Source organism: Chiloscyllium punctatum, chromosome 8 (assembly GCF_047496795.1).
Source record: "Chiloscyllium punctatum isolate Juve2018m chromosome 8, sChiPun1.3, whole genome shotgun sequence".
NCBI lineage: Eukaryota > Metazoa > Chordata > Chondrichthyes > Orectolobiformes > Hemiscylliidae > Chiloscyllium > Chiloscyllium punctatum.
In genome coordinates, this window is record NC_092746.1 from 118,677,314 (window position 1) to 118,690,724 (window position 13,411).

Sequence of the window (13,411 nt, forward strand, 5' to 3'; positions counted from 1 at the left end):
ACTTATTTTTAAGAATGTGCTAATGCAAATTTTGTAATCTGGCAGATCAAAGAAAACTGATCAATTGGTAGCCCCACCTAAATAACAGTAAAACACCCTTTGCTTAACACAGGGCATTTTTTTTTAAATTATGTAAGGTACCACTTACAGTTTCTCCTCAATTTTTTCTGCCTGACTCATGACTAGAGACTGCACTTAACTATTCTGTGTTGAAAAGCCCAGTTTCTGAGTGATGCACACTACCAGCCAAAAATGATTGGTTACCTTACATAGGCTCTTAACCACAATCAGCTGCTCAAGTGAATGTTTTTGAAAAGTTCCCAAGTGGCTTGACAAAAAGCCCTTAATGTTGTTTTAGAGTTTGGTTCACACAATACACCTCACAGGCCCACTTTCAAAAGGAACTTGGGGTCTTCGGAGAGGAAGCCATTAAGGAAGTTGGGTTACAAATTTAAAAGCATTTTGAAGTTACTGAGCTCTTATGTCAATTTAACAATTTAGGCAGAACTTGAAGCCGACTGAGACAGCAGGCACATTGTGCTCTCAAGTTACATGGACTAGCCACATCATCCAAACTTAATGTGGTACAGGCCAAAAAATGAAATTCTCAAAGATGCAAAACTATTACACATGATGGTCAGGAATATCATTAACTGAGGGGTGATGGTTAACAGAGGTTCAAAGAAGCAGATTTTAAGATGATTTTTAAGATGAAAGTTAGGAGAGATAAAATGAGATGGGTATTGAATTGTAAACAGGTGGAAGGGTGGATGTAGAGAAGCTATAAATTTATTTTAATGGTAAAATAAAAGGAGATACAAAAATGAGGAACTGAGTCAAATGAAAATTTGAGATAGGTTGGGCAGCTGTGTATTGCACTTTGCAAAAATAGGAAAAGCAACACAATGCTCGTCTAGGTGCAATACGCCAAAGCAATCCAACTGAATCGGAGAACAGCTTTAGCATCACAAAGCCATCAGATACTGCAAGCATTTACAAAAAATTGCAGGGCTCTACAACTTTCAGCAAAATTTGACAAACTGTATGGATAAATGAAGCATATGTGTCAGCATGATGTTATTGGTACAAACGCTGTTCCCAGCAAAAAAAAAAGGCATCCAAAGCGTGACAGGGGAAGGTTGTTGCAGAAACTCTCAAAAATGCTATATTTAACTTAGCTGACCTCTATACTTGATCCCCTTGGATCCTGCCAGATGCGGAAAAAAAACAAAACCCAGGGGCAAGCGAATGAAGGTCAGCAGTGTGAGTGCAGAAAACAAGCACATTCCTTAGGCTGACATTCACTTCAGAATCCTGAAGGTCTCCATGCCTGACGAAGCCGAAATGGAAAACAGCCATTAGGCACAGGTTCCTAAATTCTAAGCACAGCGTTCAAAATGCATGGGGCACAGCAGCTATGAGTAGTTTACTTTATAAAATTGAGAAATTCAAGTGAGGGTGTCAAGATCCACAATTTTGGGCACCTCCAATATTCAGAGAAAGTTGAGAAATAGATATTTGGTTATGAATGCGATAATAGTACTGACAATCATATATAATTCAAGTATGAATGGTGTAGTTTGGTTTTATAAAACTACTAACTAGAAACATCAAAATTGCAATACCAGTTTTCACAATCTGCCAGTTCCAACTATCTCTAGACACCTAAGGCAATAGAACAGAGACCTTGAACAAGTGGGAAAAATTCCATTTGTTTATAATTAAGTTTTGAAGCTAGTTCATAAAGCAATTAGTAACAAAGAAAATATGCCAAATCACTTTCAAACTGGCCTTTGTCTAAAATCTTAGATTGAAACAAAAATTTAGTCTCAGGTACCGATGGTCCACTTATTGAGAACCATACTCAACAAGTCTAGATATTCAAATCCTACGGTGCATACACTCACCAGGACTGCTGATGAAGTGGGAGAGGGGCAGGAGGACACACTTACTCCAATACAGGAATAAACACCAATTCAGCAATTTGCCACTCGCATTCTCTAACGATCAACTGATAAACCGAGTACCTCACAAAAGATAGGGAAACTCTTACAAAGTGTTCCAATCGTAGACACACTCATTTACTGATTAACAACTTGGACAACTCATTTTCTATTCTAAGACGTTCTTCATGAATCACATTCTAAATGTGTCAGGTCAACTCACTGGTCACTAATTGAAAATGTACATTATAACATCAATATCCTGAAAATGTGAATTTGTATTAGCTTGTAATTTTCTTGTCCATCAAATTAAATCAGTGGTGGGCAAGTTGTTGGAGGGAATCCTGAGGGACAGGATGTACATGTATTTGAAAAGGCAAGGACTGATTAGGGATAGTCAACATGGTTTTATGTGTGGGAAACCATGTCTCACAAACTTGATTGAGTTTTTTGAGGAAGTAACAAAGAGGATTGATGAGGGCAGAGCAGTAGATATGATCTCTATGGACTTCAGTAAGGCATTCGACAAGGTTCCCCATGGGAGACAGATTAGCAAGGTTAGATCTCATGGAATACAGGGAGAACTAGCCATTTGGATGCAGAACTGGCTCAAAGGTAGAAGACAGAGGGTGGTGGTGGAGGGTTGTTTTTCAGACTGGAGGCCTGTGACGAGTGGAGTGCCACAAGGATCGGCGCTGGGTCCTCTACTTGTTGTCATTTACAGAAATGAGTTGGGTGCGAGCATAAGAGGTACAGTTAGTAAGTTTGCAGAAGACACCAAAATTGGAGGTGTAGTGGACAGCGAAAAGGGTTACCTCCGATTACAACAGGATCTTGACCAGACGGGTCCAATGGGCTGAGAAGTGGCAGATGGAGTTTAATTCAGATAAATGCGAGGTGCTGGATTTTGGGAAAGCAAATCTTTAGCAGGACATATACACTTAATGGTAAGGTCTTAGGGAGTGTTGCTGAACAAAGAGACCTTGGAGTGCAGGCTCATAGCTCCTTGAAAGTGGAGTTGCAGGTAGATAGGATAGTGAAGGAGGTGTTTGGTATGCTTTCCTTTATTGGTCAGGGTATTGAGTACAGGAGTTGGGAGGTCATGTTGTAACTGTACAGGACATTGGTTAGGCCACTGTTGGAATATTGCGTGCAATTCTGGTCTCCTTCCTAGAACATAGAACATAGAACATAGAACAATACAGCACAGAACAGGCCCTTCGGCCCACGATGTTGTGCCGAACTTCTATCCTAGATTAAGCACCCATCCATGTACCTATCCAAATGCCGCTTAAAGGTCGCCAATGAATCTGACTCTACCACTCCCTCGGGCAGCGCATTCCATGCCCCCACCACTCTCTGGGTAAAGAACCCACCCCTGACATCTCCCCTATACCTTCCACCCTTCACCTTAAATTTATGTCCCCTTGTAACACTCTGTTGTACCCGGGGAAAAAGTTTCTGACTGTCTACTCTATCTATTCCGCTGATCATCTTATAAACCTCTATCAAGTCACCCCTCATCCTTCGCCGTTCCAACGAGAAAAGGCCGAGAACTCTCAACCTATCCTCGTACGACCTACTCTCCATTCCAGGCAACATCCTGGTAAATCTTCTCTGCACCCTCTCCAAAGCTTCCACATCTTTCCTAAAGTGAGGCGACCAGAACTGCACACAGTACTCCAAATGTGGCCTAACCAAAGTCCTGTACAGCTGCAACATCACCTCACGACTCTTGAATTCAATCCCTCTGCTAATGAACGATAATACTCCATAGGCCTATGGAGTATTATCTTTCCTAGTGGAAAGATGTTGTGAAACTTGAAAGGGTTCAGAAAAGATTTACAAGGATGTTGCCAGGGTTGGAGGATCGGAGATACAGGGAGAGACTAAACAGACTGGGGCTGTTTTCCCTGGAGCATTGGAGGCTGAGGGGTGACCTTATAGAGATTTACAAAATTATGAGGGGAATGGTTAGGATAAATAGGCAAAGTCTTTTCCCTGGGGTCAGGAAGTCCAGAACTAGTGGGCATAGGTTTAGGGTGAGAGGGGAAAGATATAAAAGAGACCTTTTTCCACATAGAAGGTGGTACGTGTATGGAATGAGCTGCCAGAGGAAGTGGTGGAGGCTGGTACAATTGCAACATTTGAAAGGCATTTAGATGGGTATATGAACAGGAAGGGTTTGGAGGGATATGGGCCGGGTGCTGGCAGGTGGGACGAGATTGGGTTGGGATATCTGGTTGGCATGGACGGGTTGGACCAAAGAGTCTTTTTCCATGTTGTATATCTCTATGACTCTATAAATCTAGGTGGAGTAGCATCACTGATGGGTCATCTGCTGTGCACTCCCCTAAGCCGTGCTCAGGATTATTTGCAGATGGGGACATTGGTCTTTTCTCAAGAGCGAGAATCTATACAAACAATGACAGAAGACTTAAGATTTGGCGGGTCTAACAAAGCTAATTAGTTTTTCAGCCCACCAGAACCAAAAAGCTTTTCCAGCACCACACTCTCGACTCTGATCTCCAGCATCTGCAGTCCTCAATTTTGCCTAAGAATCGCAGATTCCTTCATTATCACTGGATCAAAATTCTGGAGCTTCTTCCCGAACAGCATTGTGGGCCAACATGTTACTTTGGAGGGGGATAAGTGTGCACTGCAGGGCAACAGTTATAGCTGGGGGCAGGGAAATTATGATGCGGTGAGGCATGACTTAGGATGCGTGGATTGGAAAAATAGGCTTCAAGGGAAGAACACAAATGATGTGGAGATTGTTCAAGGAACAGCTAATGGGTGTCCTTGATAAGTATGTACCAGTCAGGCAGGGAGGAAAGGGTCGTGTGAGGGACCCGTGGTTTAACAAGGAATTGGAATCCCTTGTGAAAGGGAAGAGGGCAGCCTATGTAAAGATGAGGCGTGAAGGTTCAGTTGGGGCGATTGAGTTATAAGGTAGCCAGGAAGGATCTAAAGAGAGCTAAGAGCAGCGAGAAGGGGACATGAAAAGTCCTTAGTTGGTAGGATTAGGGAAAACCCTAAGGCTTTCTATAGGTATGTCAGGAATAAAAGGATGACTAGGTATCGGTCCAGTCAAGGATAGTAGTGGGAAGTTGTGTGTGGAGGCGGAGGAGATTGGTGAGACACTAAATCAATACTTTTCGTCAGTATTCACTCAGGAACAGGACATTGTTGCCGATGTGAATACGGAGTCACAATTAGTTAGAATGGACGGCTTTGAGGTATGTAGGGAAGTGGTGTTGGAAATTCTGGAAAGGATGAAAATAGATAAGTCCCCTGAGCCTGATGGCATTTATCCTAGGATCCTCTGGGAAGCTAGGGAGGAGATAGCGGAGCCATTGGCCTTGATTTTTATGTCGTCTTTGTCTACGGTAATAGTGCCAGAAGACTGGAGGATAGCGAATGTGGTCCCCTTGTTCAAGAAGGTGAGCAGGGATAGCCCGAGTAACTATAGGCCAGTGAGTCTCACTTCTGTTGTGGGCAAAGTCTTCGAGAGAATTGTAAGGGATAGGATTTATGAACATCTGGATAGGAATAATGTGATCAAGGATAGTCGGCATGGTTTTGTGAAGGACAGGTCGTGCTTCACAAACCTTACTGAATTCTTTGAGAAGGTGACCAAAGAAGTGGACGAGGGTAAAGCAGTAGATATGGTGTATATGGATTTTAGCAAGGCGTTCGATAAGGTACCCCATGGCAGGCTAATGCAAAAACTACGGAGGTATGGCATTGAGGGTGCATTAGAGGTTTGGATTAGGAATTGGCTGGCTGGAAGGAGACAGAGGGTAGTTGTTGATGGTATAGGTTCATCTTGGAGTGCAGTTACTAGCGGTGTTCCACAAGGATCTGTTTTGGGACCATTGCTGTTTGTCATTTTTGTAAATGACCTGGAGGAGGGGCTTGAAGGCTGGGTGAGCAAGTTTGCGGATGACACGAAAGTCGGTGGAGTTGTGGACAGCGAAGAAGGATGTGGCAGGTTACAGCGAGATATAGATAAGTTGCAGAGCTGGGCAGTAAGGTGGCAAATGGAATTCAATGTAACTAAGTGTGAAGTTACTCCTACCAAAGTGAATGACAAGAAGATGGATTACTGGGCTAATGGTAGACTACTTGGTAGTGTGGATGAGCAGAGGGATCTTGGTGTCCATGTACACAAATCTTTGAAAGTTGCCACCCAAGTAAATAGTGCTGTGAAGAAGGCATATGGTGTACTGGGCTTTATTGGTAGAGGAATTGAGTTCCTGAGTCCTGAGGTCATGTTGCAGTTGTATAAGACTCTGGTGTGGCCTCATCTGGAGTATCGTGTGCAGTTTTGGTCGCCATACTATAGGAAGGATGTGGAGGCATTGGAACGAGTGCAGAGGAGGTTTACCAGGATGTTGCCTGGCATGGTAGGAAGATCGTATGAGGCAAGGCTGAGGCACTTGGGGCTTTTCTTATTGGAGAAAAGAAGGTTTAGGGGAGATTTGATAGAGGTGTACAAGATGATTAGGGGTTTAGATAGGGTTGACAGTGAGAACCTTTTTCCGCGTATGGAGTCAGCTGTTACTAGGGGACACAGCTTTAAATTAAGGGGTGGTAGGTATAGGACAGATGTTTGGGGTAGATTTTTTACTCAGCGGGTTGAGAGTTCATGGAATGCCCTGCCATTAGCAGTGGTGGACTCTCCCTCTTTATGGTCATTTAAGCGGGCATTGGACAAGCATATGGAGGTTATTGGGCTAGTGTAGGTTAGGTAGGCTTCGGTCGGCACAACATCGAGGGCCAAAGGGCCTGTACTGCGCTGTATTTTTCTATGTTCTATGTTGCCTTCCTAAATGTTTGCTGTACTTCATACTGAAACCAGATGAACTGGAGTGGTTCAAGGCGGTAGCTCATCACACTCTTACCTATAATTAAGAATGGACAATAAATATTGGCCTAACTAGCCACATCCATTTCCCATGAAATTCCCTTTCAGTAACTAAATATTTTTTACAGGAAAATTATGAAACTAGATCAGATCTATGCCTCTCCCCATTATCTTCACAGTAGCAGCCAAAGAACTGGTTTAGTTTCACTGGTCTTCAAATATGATTAATGCCAATTATTGCAAATCCTGCAAATAGCTATCCAAAAGAAAGCAATGCTATCTTGCTATAAATGCTTTACCTCATAAGAAACAGGAGTACAGCATGGGTCTGCTCCATCATTCAATGCAATCATGGCAGATCCTTGGCTGCAAAGCCACTTGCCTGCCTTTTGTCAGTCGCCTTTGATTTTTTGAGACACAGAAGAATCCATTTAGCTAACCTCAAGTATATTCAGTGATCAGAATTCACTCCTTTCTGGAGTACAGAATCCCATAGATTCACAGCTTGTCTTCCTCTTGACCTCAGACCTAAATGTCCATTATCCAGATGTTACAATCCCTGTTCTTGAGTCTCTGGCCAGGGGAAAGAACATCAGCACCAAGCTTGTTGAATTTTTCAGAATGTTGAATTGCAATTACTTCTCACTTACAAATGCCAGAAAATACAGACCCATTACACTCAGCTTCATCATTAAACAATCCTCTTATTCCAGAAACCAATCTATTCAAATTGGTCTTGCCAGTTTAACTTTACCTTTCCTTAAATATAGAAACTAAAGAGAGCCTGTGTGAGTGCACCAAGGTTCTGTAGGATTGCTGAAGGTTTCCTTATTTGTACACTCCAATTTCCTTGCAATAAAAGCCTGGTTATCTGCCTAATAGCTTGCTGTATCTGGTTACAATTCCATACTAGAACATCAAATTTATGTTATATTCTGGCTCGGACCTGTAAGTTTTATAAATTGATAAAATGAGAGATTCAGGGATAAAACCTTCGTTTCCGTAAAAGACGTACAAAAGCTACTGTAGTTTTCAATATCGATAGTATAGGCAGATTATTATTTAAATGGTGATATACTGGGAAATGTAAATGTATAAAGGGACATGGGTACCTTTGTACAGCAATGAAATCAAACAGGCAGGTGCAACAAGCAATTCAGAAGACAAATGGTATGTATGCCTTCATTGCAAGGTGATTTGAATTCAGAAGCCGGGTTATCTTATTGCCATGGTGAGACCACACGGGGATGAGTGCACATAGTTTGGCCTCCCGAACTAGAAGAGTATTTATTTGCCATTGTGGGAGTGCAATGAAGGTTCATTGAACTAATGACAGGAATAACAGGACTGTTCTTGAGGAGTGATTTGTCCAACTAGGCTGGCATTTACTATATTTAAGAAGAATGAAAAGGGTTCAGATTGAAATGTATAAAAGTTTTCAAAAGGGCTACACATACTAGATGCAGGGAGGATGTTTTCCTTGGTTAGGAAGACCAGAACTAGGGCTCACAGTCTCAGGATATTGGGTAAGCCGTTCAGAAATGAGACTAGACATCATCTTCACTCAGAGGGTGGCCAACCTCCAGAATTTACAACTGCAGTAAGTTGTAGAGGTTGCATCCCTGAGTATATTCAAGTAAAAAAATGATAGACCGTTAAATCCTAAAGGTACCAATGGATACGCAGAGAAATGAAAACACGGCACCGAGAGAGGATAAATCATGATCACACTGAATGGTAGAGCAGGCTTGAATGGCCTACTCCAGTTCCTAGTTTATATTTTCTATCAAATATTAACTGCTATTGTTAAAGGGATGGCAATAATCATGGGTGACATGAATAACCTTTATAAAAATTATTTTATGAGCTGCCTTCTTGAACCACTGTCATCCACAGTGGTTGACCCACAATATCCTAAGGGAGGGATTTCCAGGATTTTGACTCAGTGACAGAATAGTGATCTATTTCCAAATCAGGATGGTGAGTGGCTTGGAGGGAAACTTACAGATAGCGATTGTCCCATGTATCTGCTATTCTTGTCCTTCTAGATGGAAGTGGTCATGGAGTTTGTACGGTGCTGACTGAGCATCTTAGGTGAATGGCTGCAGCACATTTTGTAGAATACACAATGCTGCTACTGAGCGTTGGTGGTGGAGGGAGTGGATGTTTGCAGATATGGTGCGAATTAAGTGGGCTATTTTGTCCTGGATGGTGTCAAGCTTCTTAAGTGTTGTTGGAGCTGCATTCATCCAGGCAAGTGGGGAGTATTATATCACACTCTTTACATATGCCTTGTAGATGATAGACAGGCTTTGGGGAGTAGTGAGCTAAGTTACTCACTGCAGTATTCCTAGCTTCTGACCTGCTCCATTAGCTACTGTATTAATGTGGCAAGTCTTGTCGAATTTCTGGTGACGGTAACCTCCAGAATGTTGATAGTGAGGGATTCAATGATGGTAATACGATTGAATGTAAAGGGGCAGTGGTTCAATTGTCTCTTATTGGAGATGGCCAATGCCTGGCATTTGAGTGGTGCAAATGTTACTTATCACTTGTCAGAGTTGAAAGGTGTGGCACTGGAAAAGCACATCAAGTCAGGCAGCTCCAAGGAGCAGGAGAGTCAATGTTTCGGGCACAAGTCCTTCATCAGGATCCCCTGTCAGCCCAAGCCTGGATACTGCCCAGATCTTGTTGCATTTCAATATAAGCTTCAGTATCTGAGGAGTTACAGATGGTGCTGAGAATGGCACAATCAATCAATGGCTAAGTGTTATTATCAGTAGACTGTCAATCCAGAGACCAAGGTAATGTTCTGGGGACCCAGGTTCAAATCCCACCATGATAGATGGTGTAATTGGAACTCAGTAAAATCTGGAACTAAGATGGCTGCAAATCCATGGTCAATTGTTGGGAAAACTCATTTGGTTCACTAGTGCCCTTTTGGGAAGGAATCTGCCATCCTTAGGCAAAAGTGAGGACTGCAGATGCTGGAGATCAGAGTCGAAAGCGTGGTGCTGGAAAAGCACAACAGGTCAGGCAGCATCAGAGGAGCAGGGAAAAAAATCAACATTTCAGGCAAAAGCCCTTCCTCAGGAATGGCACTGCTACCTGACCTGCTGTGATCTACTTTCCTTAAATCAATCTGGCTGACAGTTGACTCCAGAGCCACAGGAACGTAGCTGACTCTTAACTGCCTCTGGGCAAGTAGGAATGGGCAATTAATGTTGGCTTAACTAGCAACACCTTTATCCCATGATTGAATTTAAAAAAAAATAAACACTTCTACTTCTGTCCTTATGATGGAGGAAAGGTCATGGATGAAGCTGGTGAAAAACGTTGGGCCAAGGACAGTATCCCAATGAACTACTGCAGAGATGCACTGCAGCTGAGATGACTGCCCTTCAACAGCCAAAACAGAACTGGAAAACTCAGATCAGCTGTAAGTGGAGTCCATCAAGGTCTCTGCTGGGGCCTCAACTTCTTACTATTTATATCAATGTTCTGAGGTAGCTAGATCTGCAGATGACACCACAATAGTTGAGAAAATAGGTCGTGAAGAGAAGAAAAGGAGGTTGCTGATAGTTAGATAGGTTGAGTTGTTAAGTAAAAATCTGGCAGTGTGAGCACAACATGGGAAAATGTGAAGATGTTCAAATGTATTGTGTACCTCTTTGGATTCTACAATTATAAAGAAGGATGCAAATGCATTGGAGCAAGTGCAGAAGAAATTTCTCAGCATGGCTCCAAGGAGGAGAAATTTCAGTTATGAGATCACTTTGATGAATTTGAGATATTTCTCCTTGAACAGATGATGATTCAGAGGAGACCTGACAGAGGTTTTCAAAATCATGAAGGGGACTGGATCAAATAGATAGGGATAAACTATTCCAGCTTGTAAAAGGAATGTGTTCAGTTCTGGACACCTTATTTAGGGAAGAATGTCAAAATCTGGGAGACAATTCAAAAGAGATTTACGGAATGATACCAGCAATGAAGGATTTTGGATACAAGGAAAGAATAGAGAGATTGGGCTTACTCTCCTTGGAGCAGAGAAGGTCAAGAAGTGACTTTATTAAGGTGTTCAAAATATGAACAATTCGAACAGAATAAAGAAGGGTATTCTGCTTCCACTAGTGAGTATGTCCCCCAGTCACAGACATAATTTCACAATTGTCAGCAGGAGTGCTAGCAGTGAGATGAGGAGAAACTTCTTTACTCAGAATTGTTAGGATTTGGAATGTTCTGCCTGACAGAGTGATGGAGACAAAACTGCAGATGCTGACATCCAAAAGTAGACAAGCAGGAGGCTGGAGGAACACATCAAACCAAACAGCATCAGGAGGTGGAGAAGCCAAAATGTTCACTTCTCCACCACCTGATGCTGTCTGGCTTGCTGTGTTCCTCCAGCTTCTTGCTTGGCAAAGTGGAGGCAGATTGCATATGACATTTCAAAAGGAGAGCTGGATAGATATTAGAAAGTGACAGGGCTACAGAGACCGGCCTCAAGAATGAGACTAGCTGGATAGCTCTTTCAGGAACCAGAGCAGATACAATGGGACGAAAGACCTTCTCCTATACTATAAAATTCTATGATTAAGAAGACACCCATTTAAAATGATTTGTACATGCACATGAGAAAAAAGCTTTTTCACTCAGCAAACAATTAAAGTATGGAATGCATTGCCTGGATGTGTAGTGGAAGCAGGTTGATTTGAAGATAATGGATGATTATTTGGATAGAAGTAATGTGCAAGGGTACAGGGAGAAAGCAGGAGACTGGCAGTATTTAATGAAGCTCACTTGAGGAACCAGTGCACACATAATTGGTCAAATAGCCTCTATTTGTGCCTTAACACCTCTGATGTAGGTGGCAGGTGTATGAGTCACACAAAGCTATTTTGCAGGTTCGCAAATAATTAAACATATAAACTAGAAGCAGGAATAGGCCATGCATCCCTTTGAGCCTGCTCTGTTATTCATAGCTGACCCCACCCCACCTTTTGCCCCATATTGTTCACTCCCTTCAGTCCCAAAATATATATTTAACACCTTCTTGAAAATATTCAATAATTTGGATTAATGCAGCTAAAGGAAGGCTATTCTGTGTGTTCAACTCCTTTTAAAACTAAGAATGTTACAGTAGCACAGAAAATAGGAGCAGAACACCATTCAGCCCTTCAAGCCAATTCCACCATTCAATATGATCATGCTCAACATCCAACTCCATACGGTTCCAGTTTTTGTCCCATACATTTTGATCCTTTTAACCAATTATCCTTTAGTTATACAGGTCATTGGTGAAACCACATCTTGAATACTGCTTTCTGTTTTGATCTTTTTACTTAAAGAATGTAAACATGTTGGAGGCATTCCAGAGGAGGTTTATCAAATTGATAACTGAAATGAGGGGGTTATCCAATGAGGAAAGGTTAGACAGACTGGAGCTGTCTCCATTGGAGTTTAGAAAAGCGAGGGGAGACTTGATCGAAATGTATAAGTTCTTAAATGGTCTTGAAGCTTCTTCTGTGGGTGAATCCAGAATTAGAGGAACTTTGAAAATTAGGGTTCATAGGTTTAGGATGAGATGGGGTGATGTGCTGTGCAAGTTTGGAACTCTATCCGAGCAGCATGAAGGCAGAGTCATCGAATACTTTTAAGATGGAAGTAGATTAATTCTGTTGCTGAACAAGAGTCTAAGCTATTAATGGTAATGCTGCTGAATACCATTCTCCCCAAAATCCCATGTCTGTTCCATATCTCTTTATAGAACCTGGTCTTGAAAATCATAATAGACCGCACATTCTTTTAGCAGACAAAGATTCCAAATTTCTCATTTCCTTGAGAAACAGAATAAGATGTTTTCAGACGAGCAGACTGGGGAGGTTGGAACGTTTGACAGGAGAGCGCTGGACTAAGATGATCATGTAATGGATGAGAGTTTCAGCCACAAATGGCTTGTGGGGGTGCCATGGCAGCCCATATGGTTGAGCAGATAGGAGTCAGGATATATTCAAATGGCAGAACATGCTAGTAAGACTGAAAGTCCTCCTTTCCCTACACTTCCTTCCTGTGTTTCACTGTAGGTTTAAGATGAGAGGGGGCACGGTTAAAGGACAGATGAGAGACAAAGTGTTTTTTCTAAACACAGAGGGTGGCAGATTTCTGTCCTTTGAGGTTGCAGAAGCAGATATGATAGCAAAGTTTAAGAGGTATTTAGACAGACACAAACAGGCAGGGAATAGATGGACACAGAACACGTGCACGTGATGTGATTAGTTTAGAATAGCAACAAGGCCAGTGCCGAGATGGTGGGCCAAAGGGCCTGTTCCTGTGCTGTACAGTTCTGTTTTGTACTTGCTCAATGGCTCCTGATGCTCCAATAGCCACAACTTTAAATTTGCATTGGCATTATTAAATCCTTAATGGCGCACTCTGCTAGTTCACCTCAAGCCTTAAAATCCTCTAAAATGCTGATCTTTCAGTGCTGTATCCTAAACAGAAAATGCTGTTGAATGGTCAGTCACTGCTCATTTTCAGTTATATTAGTATTAATTGATTTTGACCCAAAAATACCATGCAAGTTGGGGAAGTAATTTAA

At 42.1% G+C, this 13,411-nt stretch overlaps 1 protein-coding gene across 9 annotated transcripts in view; it reads right to left on the reverse strand.

The window, feature by feature from the left end:
- Positions 1 to 13,411, reverse strand: part of zbtb47b (zinc finger and BTB domain containing 47b) — a 289,481-nt gene that overhangs the window by 115,789 nt on the left and 160,281 nt on the right. The gene's annotated exons all lie outside the window — the stretch shown is intronic.